This window comes from Artemia sp. Qi Xiang Cuo, chromosome 20 (genome assembly GCF_049724085.1).
Source record: "Artemia sp. Qi Xiang Cuo chromosome 20, ASM4972408v1, whole genome shotgun sequence".
In the NCBI taxonomy this organism is placed as follows: Eukaryota; Metazoa; Arthropoda; class Branchiopoda; order Anostraca; family Artemiidae; genus Artemia; species Artemia sp. Qi Xiang Cuo.
This window is the reverse complement of record NC_142813.1, coordinates 51,886,695-51,900,273: the sequence shown is the minus strand read 5'-3', so window position 1 is coordinate 51,900,273 and position 13,579 is coordinate 51,886,695. Positions and strand designations below refer to the sequence as shown.

Sequence of the window (13,579 nt, the reverse complement as noted above, 5' to 3'; positions counted from 1 at the left end):
TCTCTCTCTTTGACCACTGTGATTTTGATATACTCTACTGCCTTAATATTTCATAGCATAATTTTTCTATTTAGGAATACAGGGCACAGACACAGAATTACCTTTACATTTAGCAGTGCTAATTCACAAAAATGAAGGAAGGGGGGGGGGGGTGAGAACTAATAAGCAATAAATGGTTAGACCTTTTAATAGTTTTTACAAAATGTTTTATTCCAAATTTGAAAAAATAAGACAAGTGGTTGAGAGTCTGGCTGCCCTCCCATCATTTTTAAACACCTCCTTAATATGCAATGAAAATTTCAACTTTATATTTCAACTTGAAATATGAATGTGCAATGAAAATTTCAACTTGAAAACATGCAATGAAAATTTCAACTTGATGATATTGATAGCCGTTTCAGCACATAAATTTCAACTTGATCCCTGAGATATTGCTGACATATTATTTAATACTTAACACTAGGGTCTATAGTAGCATTGCTTCGCATTAAGGTTGGGTGACAAGCTTCGAACTTGTCCCGGTATAAAATACCCAGTAAGTGGAGCGTTGATTCAACACCCAATGTGCCAGTAATGGCTCTGGAGGATGTTTAAATTTCAAATTTCAAGGGTTGTAAACAACCCTTCTTACTAATGATTAAACAATATTAAGGATATTTAAAGTCGAATCTAAAGGAAAATATCAATATGTATATTAAACCTTCTGAAAAGTTTTGCCTTAGATTTTATGAATATAAACTATCATTTTCGTCGCTATAAAAATTAAATTTATAGAAATTTTGTAATTGCATCCTTAAAACGAACTATTTCTGGTACTGGACATTAGCATTAGCTACATAACCGTTATTTCCATTGACTGTAAATGTAACATCTTGCAGACGCCAATCGGGAAGAAGTACTTTGTAGCTACCCTTACTGACCATTTCATCACTGCTAGCTTCTTCATGGGCAAAATCGAGTCCATTCTTTTGATCACTGACAGCCCAGTCTAATTCATAGGGCATTAGCATAGGCCCCTAAAAATAATAGAGAAATACACAGCTTCCATGGAGATTCCAAAAATCAGGCAATCTATTTTAAACCTTTGTATTAAACAAATTATGATAGTAGATGACACACTGCAAGCCTTTCAAAATAGATTTCGCAGTAATTTTAGGCCAAAAAAGAACCACAAATACGTGTATTTACGTTTACAACGGTTTATACTTAGAAAAATTCTAGAGGCTACTTTGTGATGTGTAGTGGGATCCTTTTGGGCTTTTTCTACAAAACGAAATGTCCAAACTACCAAAAGTAACGCTTTTCGCGGTCGAGGAAAGCTTTCAAGAATAAGACAGCAAGGCTTACCAACAGTTTGAATACTAGCACTCACAGAAGGGATAATTATTAAACACGATTGCAAAGCTTATACGTTTTGAAAATAATAATTGGACGTTTTCCACAAGACTCTTTTAAAGTTTAGCAATTGAACCAGCTTTAACCAGCAATTGAACCAGCAATTAGGAATAATACTAGTTTTTTAGTTAATTAGGAATAATACTAGTTTATTCAAAGCAAAACCCTTTACAAAAAATGACAATGACGTTTTAATAAGAAGTACAAAATAGAAATGATGTTCTAATAAAAAGTACAAAAATAGCAATGATGTTCCTATTAGAAGCGTAAAAATAGCAATTATGCTCTAATAGGAAGTCCTAAAATAGCAATGAGGTATCAAAAAGAACTGCAAAAATAGCAATGACATTTAAACAAGATAAGCTAAAGTAGCAATGACGTTTTAATAAGAAATGCAGAAAATAGCAATGATGTTTTAAAAAGAAGTACAAAAACGATAATATCAGGGATATCTTACATTAGTTATATCGTAAGCCAATACGTTATACTGCAGACGATTCTTGAAACATAACCGTGAAGTGTCATGGCCAGATATTAAATTTTCAGCCGGCGTTTTAAAACCTTGCAAAATGGTTTTGTTGCCTTAGAACGATTAAAAAAAAGGAAAAAATCTAAGTGTAGGAATGACTTTTCAGTTTAAATTCTCGTATGTTACATTTATCTTACCAGAATTTTTTTCGAATTTTTATAGGTGATTGCTTGCATTTATTAAACTGCTATCATAAGAAAAAGAACAATAAATGAAACTCAAATAATGAAAGACCAAGCCAAAGACAAAATTGATCAACCTATTTATCTATAAAAACAAATTTAAAGAGTTAACAAAAAATTAACACCATTAGCTAATTAAACATGTGTTTTCAATAGTTTTTGGGGTTAGAATCTTATTTTTTGCCTCTTGAAGATCAAAAACTGAAGAAATTAGGAAGTCTCTACGACTCTAATTAATTTAAGTTTTCCTGATGAAAAATCTTTTAATACCCCCTAGCGACTTTTAGTTTAATCATAGTAATACCTAGTCTTCGTCTTGTTTATATTGCTTTTGGTACAAGAATTTTAAATTTCGCTTTTTTACATTCAAATAGCAATTTCAGACTGTTTCTTCAACTATTAAAATTTCAATTCTATTCCATACATACTAAATTCAATTTTTTTTTATTCTTTTGCTCAAATGTCTACACCTTGTAGACAGGATATTAATAATACAACTAAAAAACTTTTTTCAAACTTGATTAGTTACAACTCCAACCTGTTTCAACAAAATTCTACATCGTATTAACCCTTTCGTTCCCACTGACCACAATTGAGGACAAATCTTTAATCTTTCATCCCAGAGCCCAGTGAAAATATAATGAAATCACTGACATGCCATCTGTTAGAGAAGTGTCTTTCAAGTATTTCACCTGTACACAGTATCGCCATCTAAGGTAAGGTATGCGATCTAGCCCGATAGAAAGTCTCAGGTAGGTCAAACATCAGAAAGGTAAGATTTCTTCTTTTTATAAATTTTTTTACTCTGATAAGGGCTGGATTTGGAAGTCTGGGATTTTTGCCGTAGAAAATTATGTCATTAAACTTTCCTTAGACAACTGTTACATCATCTTTGCAACTCTGGGTTATCAGCACATCGCCATTGCGTTTTGTCCCCGTTTGTGGACGCTGGGATACAAGGGTAGTTGAACCGATGACACTGTAGTAGTGAATGTCAAAGGGACATCTAGGGGTCTCTTGTTGTTTTTACGATTTCTGTTGCTAGAGGGCACCAAAGTATTCGATAAGCACAAGTTCTCGTTTGTGGACAATGGGAAATTCACTGAAACTATTCACTATAACTGAAACTAGCATATTTATATACAAAAAAAAGTAACTTTTCAGGTCATTCACAAAATAATTAACTTCCGGCTTATTCACTAGATTATTTTCAGAGAAAAGTCACTGACAGAGTTCATAAAAAGTCTCGATGTAAATTTTCTTCTTTAATATTGCCCAAACGTAAAATAAATTTGTAATAAAGATGGCAAAGTCTTCTGTGTCTTCTAATTGCAAAAGAAATGTTGAGTTTATAGTTGTGTACTTGGTAGGTCTTATTTCACCATATGTACGACGTATCGTGACGTAACACCTTTAAGTAGGCATTCCCTTCTTAGACCACACTGCCGTTCTATAACAAACGAATAAATTTCCAAATGGGGATAAATCCATTTATTTAGACACTGAAAAAAACACTGTCGAAAAAATGTTTTTTTCACTGTCTAAATAAATGGATTTATCCCCATTTGGAAATTTATTCGTTTGTGATAGAACGGCAGTGTGGTCTAAGAAGGGAATGCCTACTTAAAGGTGTTACGTCACGATACGTATCATCTCAGAAATCCAAAATCTGTGAATAATCGGCATAGTGTTTCTTTGAGGAATGGAAAGACGAAAAAGACTCAGTGCTGCAGATTGCCTTGGCGTCTTTGACGATCTCGATGTTACTGATCTTTCAAGCGAAGAAGATGACAGCGTTCCCACATGGGATCCATCTGACTTTCCAGGAAATGCGGAAACCTTCTACGAGCTGCTTGACGATCAAGAAACGGAACTCGGCTGTGAATTCGACGGTGCAAGTGAAAGCGATACAGTCGCTGCGAGTATTGAGGATGTTATTTATGGATCTGCAAGTGCTCATATTTCTGAGACCCCAGCTGTAAGTTCTAACAATGGAAGCAAGCGAAAGAGTGTTTGGAGAGCTGCTGACCATCCATTAGCAGGAGCGCGACCGAACTTCAAAGCAGACCGTGATGAATTGCTGCCAGACATTCTATTGCTGAAGGAGCCAGTAGAGTTTTTCCTCAGACTGTTCCCAGATGCCTTGATCGAGAAAATTGCTTTCGAATCTACCCGCTATGCTGTTTCACAAGGTAGCAGTTTCAACGTTTCTGTACATGAAATGAAGCTCTTCCTGGGGATAAACCTAGTGATTACTTACCTCAAATACCCGCGCCTGAAGTGGTACTGGAAATCTGACGAAGCAATGCGGATTCCGATTGTTGCTGATTCAATGTCTCGCAATCGTTTTGACGAAATTTCCAAATACCTTCATTTCAATGAAGCGCAGAGTGGGGAAAATGATAAATTTTTCAAAGTAAGACCGGTTCTTGACGTTTTGAAGAGTACATTCTTACAAAATACTCCTCTCGAAGAACACCACAGCATAGACGAAATGATGATACCCTTCAAACGTCGCTCCCAAATGAAGCAGTACATCAAATCCAAACCCAAACCTTGGGGTTTCAAATGTTGGGCTCGAGCTAGTCCTTCAGGATACATCCACGAGTTCGAAATGTATGAAGAAGCTGCGGTAGGGACAGAAACGTTTGGATTAGGCGTTGGTGGTGATGTCGTTGCACGTCGTTGCTCGTCAAAAAAATACTACATGAAGGTCTTTTGGAACTTCGTTGACGTTGCAGTTGCAAAGGCGTGGATTCTGTATCGTACGGCACAAAAGGCAGGGATGGAAAAGCACGATTTAGACGCTGGACTGAAAGAGCTTGGCCTATTGGAGTTCAAGGCCAGCGTAGCAAGAACTTTGATCAACACCGGGAAAACTAGTTTTGCAGCATCTGCTAGACCTTGCGGGAGACCTTCCCAGTCACCGTCGGTTTCTCAGACACGAAAACGAAAGTATAATTGCATTGTTGCACCCGAGATTCGCTATGACGGACTGACTGGCCACTGGCCTACCAAGACGAATGCCGCCAACGCAGGACGCTGTTCGCTAGAGTCGTGTACTAGCAAGTCGCGGATCAAGTGTGTAAAATTTGAAAAGGTTTTGTGCCTTGAATGTTTTGAGAGTTTTCACACACGCTATGTGTCAGTTTTTTGTAATTGAAAATAAATAGATGATACTTTTGTTCGCAAATAATTCTGCTGGAAATTGTGAAAAATTGGAAACCTTAGTTCCCACCGTCCACATATGAGGACATATTTTTTCTGCACCACCAAGCGGTGATGCAAAGATGCAAGTTACACCACTAGAAAGAGCGCATTTTTCTCTCTCAGAAACGACTATTAAAAAAAAATCCTACCAACTTTCTTAAAATTCGGGACTGAAAGGGTTAAGAATAGTCCTTAACTATGCAAAACCTTTGCGCATTATTGTATGTGGAAAACTTACGACAGCGGAAGGTGGGGCTGCTCTTGTTTCAACCTGATTCGTTGGTGCTTCTGGTAATACATACAATCTGCTTGGGGGTCTGTTGTACGAGTATTGCGGGCAGAAAATACAACAAAAAATCTCGAAGCCAATAGTAGCCTAGCCTGCAATTAAAAAATTCATAGTTTAACTTCAATATATGCTTATTGACAAAATACAACTTGAAAAAAAATTATAGCAATTCATGTGTACCTTTTTGCAACATCTTGCGGTACTTGTGTATTATCTGTAACACACGTAAGAGGACCCGACTACGCAAGTTGTACTTTCGTGGAATATTAATGGTGGAATTTTAGTCAAAATTCCTGTGATAAAAGGTTTGCTTTCGAATTGTGACGTATTGTGCTTGCACGGGCATTTTTTGAGAAGTCATAGTTTAGGACTTCAGAAAATTGACAATAATTTTACTAGCTATTCAGTGCCCGCTAAACGATTCGCTCCCAACGGCCGCCCTTCGGGTGGTATTGCGATGCTTGTTTGAACCTCGTGCCGGTCAAGTATATTTGATTCATATGATTTTTTTCTTGCTGTCCATGTAAAAGATCATGTTATTGTAAACTTCTATCTCCCGACAGATTATTGCAATGACCGATCGGAATTTTTATTTACTTCTGCATGTGATAAACTAGGGTCTTGCCTTTCAAATTTTCGCCTGTTAGGTAAGTGTTGTGTTATTGTAGGAGATTTTAACTATAATTTAACTGACGCCTCGTTATAGCGTACTTTTATTTTGTCTGGTATTTTGACGATTGGCTTAGGCAGCTGCCGAAAGATCTTGATTACACTTTCACACACCATTCAAATCACGCATAGAGCCTTGACCATGCAGTTTCTTCTATAAATCTCCAAGTGGCACCTGTTCACGTCGTTACTGATTTCCAACTATCAGACCACCTTCCGATATCTGCATTTATTTATTGTTCCTCTGCTCAGTCTACTCCTGCTACACAACCATATCAGCCCCACGCCCAATTTTACAGGTATTGGGATAATATCCAAGATGCCCTTTTTGCTGCAGAAACTAATTCTGTCCTACATAAAATTCATGTACCGTTCCAGCTGCTCATGGAAAATCCGCAAGTTGATGCAAATGAAATACGGATGTTGCTGGATATCTTGCACAAATTTGCCATGCTCTGTGATGCGCAGAAAAAGCCAGTATACCTCTTAAACGTATACATCGGGGTGTCACAAAGCACTGGTCCAGTAATCCGAGCCTAGTTGAAGCTTGGAGAAAATCCAAATTTTCGTACCATTTGTGGCTCCAGTGCAACCGTCCTCGCTCTGGCTGGGTTTCAGACATTCGTCTTTCTATCAAAAGAAAGTTTGCAAGAGAACTCTGTATCCACATGAACTGGATAGTTGAAGAGACAGCCCAGCAAGCTTCTCTGTCCCAACCTTCCTTCTGGAGAAATGTATCAAGAGATCCTTCTAGGGCCCACTTATCTGCTCAACTTATTCCTGATTCTGAATGGAATTCATAATTCTCTGGTGAATTCTCCCCACCAGATGCCGCCCAACAGTCCAAATGTGAAGATAAGCTTGATAACTTTCTGTCTAGGTGTCCAACCGACAATTTTGTTATTTCAGCTGATTCTGTACTGCGAGCAATCCAACGCCTAAAGCGTAAGAAATCTTCTGGCATCGATAAAATAAGCGCTCTTTACATTCTGCATGGAAGCGAGCTGCTGGTAAACCATATTGCTATTTTGATGCTGATAAATGTTACCCAAGGAGTTGAACCGTCTTCTTTTTCAATCGGAGATCTTACTCCAATTCCAAAATAAGGTAAACTCGCAACCCAGTGATCTTCCTTCCGCCCTATAACAGTGGCTACTACCTTCTAGTAGTATGTTAACTTATACTTTGCTCGGTGCCATAGCAATTCCCATGTTATTTGCTTGGTTTATTTTCCCTTCCATGCTATTTTATGTCCCTTCCATTGTTATTTTATTGGAACCTCTACATGTGATTAAACACGTCATGAAACTACGTTCTATTTGCTTATGTTCCGTTGGAACCATTCCAAACGAACGGGGATTCCCCACCTGTTGCTAAACATTGCAAAAAAGATATCAGTATGAACGGGGGTTCCCCACACAAATTTGTTTCAACTCCAAGTTTTCCAACCAGACTGGTTTTTGAGCCAACTCTAAGTTTCTGGGCCTTTAGGGGTGATTGTGTACTGTATAATACACATGTGATGTTTTGAAAGTGTTGTCAATTGAAAATAGTTTAACGTTCCCTCCTTCCCCCATTTCTGAGGGCAGGAGAGGGGGGGGGTCAATTTTTGAGGGAAAACCAAAAATAATCATAAATGAAAAAAAACGGGATATGCCTCACAAGGACGGCTCAGCGGTCATTCGTTCCCCTTTTTCTGAGGGCAGGGGAGGGGGGGGGGTCAATTTTGGAGGGAAAACCAAAAATACTCAGAATCGAAAATAAAGCGTGATCTGCCTCAAGGGGAAGGCTCAGCGGCCCCTCCTTCCTCCATTTCTGAAAGCAGGGGAGGGGGGGTCAAGTTTGGAGGGAAAACCAAAAATACTAAGAATCGAAAATAAACGGGATCTGCCCCAAGGGGAAGGCCCAGAGCCCCCACGTTCCCCCATTCCGGAGGGCAGGGGTGGGGGTGGAGTCAATTATGGAGGGAAAACAAAAAATACTCAGAATCGAACATAATGGGGATCTGCCGCGCGGGCAAGGCTCAGAGGCCCCTCCTTCCTCCATTTCTGAGGGCAGGGGAGGGGGGGTCAATTTTGGAGGCAAAACAAAAAATACTCAGAATCGAAAATAAATGGGATCTGCCTGAAGGGGAAGGCTCAGAGGCCACTCCTTCCCCCATTTCTGTGGGCAGGGGAGGGGGAGGGGGGTCAATTTTGGAGGGAAAACTCAAAAATACTCAGAATCGAAAATAAACAGGATCTGCCTCAAGGGCAAGGCTCAGAGGCCCTTCGTTCCCCCATTTCTGAGGGCAGGGGAGGGGGGGGGTTCAATTTTGGAGGGAAATCCAAAAATACTCAGAATCGAAAATAAACGGGATCTGCCTCAAGGGGAAGGCTCAGAGGCCCTTCGTTCCCCCATTTCTGAGGGCAGGGGGGGTCAATTTTTGAGGGAAAACCAAAAATACTCAGAATCGAAAATAAAAGGGATCTGCTTCAAGGGCAAGACTCAGAGGCCCTTCGTTCCCCCATTTGTGAGGGCAGGGGAGGGGGGGGTCAATTTTGGAGGGAAAACTAGAAACACTCAGAATCGAAAATAAACGGGATCTGCCTCAAGGGGAAGGTTCAGAGGCCCTTCGTTCCCCCATTTCTGAGGGCAGGGGCGGGGGGTCAATTTTGGAGGGAAAACCAAAAATATTCAGAATCGAAAATAAACGGGATGTGTCTAAAGGGCAAGGCACAGAGGCCCATCCTTCCCCCATTTCTGAGGGGAGGAGAGGGGGGGAGGTCAATTTTGGAGGGGAAACAAAAATGCTCAGAATCGAAGATAATTTCCATTCGTCTTAGTTTTTTTTAACGATGCTCCTTATTTCTAGTTGAAAATGATTATTTTTTAATTTAATTGGGAATGAAAAGTCAAACTCTGAAATAAGGAACGAGGTATTTTGGAGGGGATAGCTAATTTCATATGCGGGGTAATTTCAATTCGTCTTAGGTTGTAACGATGCTCCTTATTTCTAGTTGAAAAATGCTCATTTTTTAATTTAAATGGGAATGAAAAGTTAAACTCTAATATAAGGAACCAGGTATTTAGGAGGGGGTAGCTAACTTTATATACGGGATAATTTCCATTCGTCTTAGTTTTTAACGATGCTCCTTATTTCTAGTTGAAAATGCTGATTTTTCAATTTAATTGGGAATGAAAAGTCAAAGTATAACATAAAGAACAAGGTATTTCGGAGGGGGTAGCTATCTTCATATACGGGATGATTTCCCTTCGTCTTAGTTTTTAACGATGCTCCTTATTTCTAGTTGAAAATGCTTATTTTTTTAATTTAATTGGGAATGAAAAGTCAAAGTCTAACATAAAGAACAAGGTATTTCGGAGGGGGTAGCTAAATTCATATACGAGATAATTTCCATTCATCTTAGTTTTTAACGATGCTCCTTATTTCTAGTTGAAAATGCTTATTTTTTTAATTTAATTGGGGTGAAAAGTCAAAGTCTAACATAAAGAACAAGCTATTTCGGAGGGAGCAGCTCACTTCATATACGGGGTAATTTCCATTCGTCTTAGTTTTTTAACGATGCTCCTTATTTCTAGTTGAAAATGCTTATTTTCTAATTTAATTTTGGTGAAAAGTTAAAAGTCTAACATAAAAGAACAAGGTATTTCGGAGGGGGGCTCGTTACTGATATTGATATTAGTGCGTAATCTACAAACTGACAAAAAATATCCAGAACTTTTTTTCTTATAGTCTTGACTTTGAAGACATTTCTTCATCTTAATTGGCGTTAGAAATATTATGCAAAATAAACTAGCCTAACCGTCATTGCTTTGTCGAATTTTGAGCAAAAACAAAAGGATTGTAACACCTGATTGCCCCGTTTTCCAACTTTTACCTTGAGAATCGATGTTGTTAGCAGAATTTCAAAAGGATCGTTTATTAGTGCTGGCGTATCTGATGACGATGCTCCTTATTTCTAATTGAGAATGCTTATTTTTTAATTTAATTGTGATGAAAAGTCAAAAGTCTAACATAAAAGAACAAGGTATTTCAGAGGGGGGCTCGTTACTGATATTGATATTAGTGCGTAAACTGCAAACTGACAAAATATCCAGAACTTTTTTTTCTTATAGCCTTGACTTTGAAGACATTTCTTCATCTTAATTGGCTTTAGAAATATCATGCAAAATAAACTAGCCTAACAGTCATTGCTTTGAATGCAAAATAAAAAAAACTAGCCTAACAGTCATTGCTTTCTCGAATTTTGAGCAAAAACAAAAGGATTATAACACCTGATTGGCCCGTTTTCCAACTTTTATCTTAAGAATCGATGTTGTTAGCAGAATTTCAAAAGGATCGCTTATGAGTGCTGGCGTATCCGATTAAATAAAAATACTTATTTTTTTAATTTAATTAGGGTGAAAAGTCAAAAGTGTAACATAAAAAGAACAAGGTATTTCGGAGGGGGGGGCAGCTCACTTCATATACGGGGTAATTTCCATCACGTCTTAGTTTTTTTAACGATGCTCCTTATTTCTAGTTGAAAATGCTTATTTTTTAATTTAATTGTGATTAAAAGTCAAAAGTCTAACATAAAGAACAAGGTATTTCGGAGGGAGCTCGTTACTGATATTGATATTAGTGCGTAAACTACAAACTGACAAAAATATCCAGAACTTTTTTTCTTATGGCCTTGACTTTGAAGGCATTTCTTCATCTTAATTGGCTCTAAAAATATCATGCAAAATAAACTAGCCTAACAGTCATTGCTTTGTCGAATTTTGAGCAAAAACAAAAGGATTGTAACACCTGATTGGCCCGTTTTCAAACTTTTACCTTGAGAATCGATGTTGTTAGCAGAATTTCAAAAGGATCGTTTATGAGTGCTGGCGTATCTGATGAAATAATTTAGGTCATATGATCAATTTAATTTTTTTTTTTTAATTCAGTAGTTTTTCAGTAAGGACACTCAATATTCTAAAAGTGTTTGATTAAAACTTTTACTTTGAGAATTGATTTTGTTAAAAGAATTTTAAAAGGATCGTTTATGAGTGCTGGCGTATCTGATGAAATAATTTAGGTCGTATGATAATTTTTTTTAATGCAGTAGTTTTTTTAGTAAGGACACTCGAGACAACACGCACACAGAGAGAACAAACACACAGACAGATACGAAACACACATAGAGACGACACATGCATAGAGACAACATACACACACACAGAGACGACACCCACACAGAGACGACACACACACACACACAGAGACGACATACTCAAAGTGACGACTTACACATAGAGACGACACACACACACACATACATACACATACACACACACACACACAGATACACACACACACACACACACACACACACAGACACACACACACACACACACACACACACACACACACACACAAACACACACACACACACACACACACACACACACACACACACACACACACACACACACACACACACACACACACACACACACACACACACACACACACACACACACACACACACACACACACACACACACACACACACACACACACACACACACACACACACACACACACACACACACACACACACACACACACACACACACACACACACACACACACACACACACACACACACACACACACACACACACACACACACACACACACACACACACACACACACACACACACACACACACACACACACACACACACACACACACACACACACACACACACACACACACACACACACACACACACACACACACACACACACACACACACACACACACACACACACACACACACACACACACACACACACACACACACACACACACACACACACACACACACACACACACACACACACACACACACACACACACACACACACACACACACACACACACACACACACACACACACACACACACACACACACACACACACACACACACACACACACACACACACACACACACACACACACACACACACACACACACACACACACACACACACACACACACACACACACACACAGACAGACACACAGAGAGACAGACAGACACACACACAGACACACAGACAGAGCGAGACACAGAGACACTCAGAGAGACCGACACACAGAAAGACAGAGACACACACACAGACACACACACACACACAGAGCCACACAAACAGAGACAGAGACAGCGCCAGAGAGACACAGTAAAACACAGAGAGAGAGAGACGAGACACATAGTGAGACAACACACAGAGACTAGACACATAGAGAGACAACACACACACAGAGAGACGACTAAAACACACAGAGACAACACACACACACAAAGAGACGACACACACACACAGATACAAAACACACAAAGAGACGACACACACACACACAGACGACATACACACACACACACATAGAGACAACACAGACACAGAGACGGCTAAACATACAGAGAAGACACAAAAACAGAGACGTCACACTCACATAGAGACAAGACACACACACACAAAGACAACACATACAGAGACAACACCCGCACAGAGACGACATACGCACAGAGAAGACACACACACACAAAGACAACAAGCACAGACACAACACGCACACAGAGACAACACACACACAGACACAGAGACGACACACACATAGTGACGAAACAAGCACAGAGACGACACACACACAGAGACGACAACACACATAGCGACAAAACACGCACAGAGACGACACGCACATAGAGACGACACAAACACAGAGACGACAACGCACAGAGAGAAGACACACGCACAGAGACGACACACACACACACACAGAGAGAGAGAGAGAGAGAGACGAAACACACACAGACATAACACCCGCACACAGAGACGAAACACACGCATAGAGATGACACACACACAGAGACGGCAATACACACACATAGTGACGACACACACAAACACAGACGACACACACACACACAGAGAAGAAACACGCGCAGAGACGACACACACAGAGACGGCACACACACACACACACACACAGAGATGATACACACATACGAAGACGAAACACCCATAGAGACGACACACACACAGAGACGATACACACACAGAGTCAACACACACACAGAGAGACGAGACAAATAGACAAGAAATGACAAAAACACACATAGAGACGACACACAAACAGATACGAAACACACATAGAGACGACACACGCATAGATAGAACACACACACAGAGACAACACCAACACAGAGACAACAAACACAGAAAGACGACACACACACAGAAACGAAACACTCAAAATAGACGAC

General features: G+C 39.5%; 1 pseudogene; it reads right to left on the bottom strand.

Moving 5' to 3' along the window:
- Positions 1-681: 681 nt before the first annotated feature.
- The window catches only part of LOC148940344 (uncharacterized), a 31,985-nt pseudogene continuing 19,087 nt past the window's right edge, over positions 682-13,579 (bottom strand).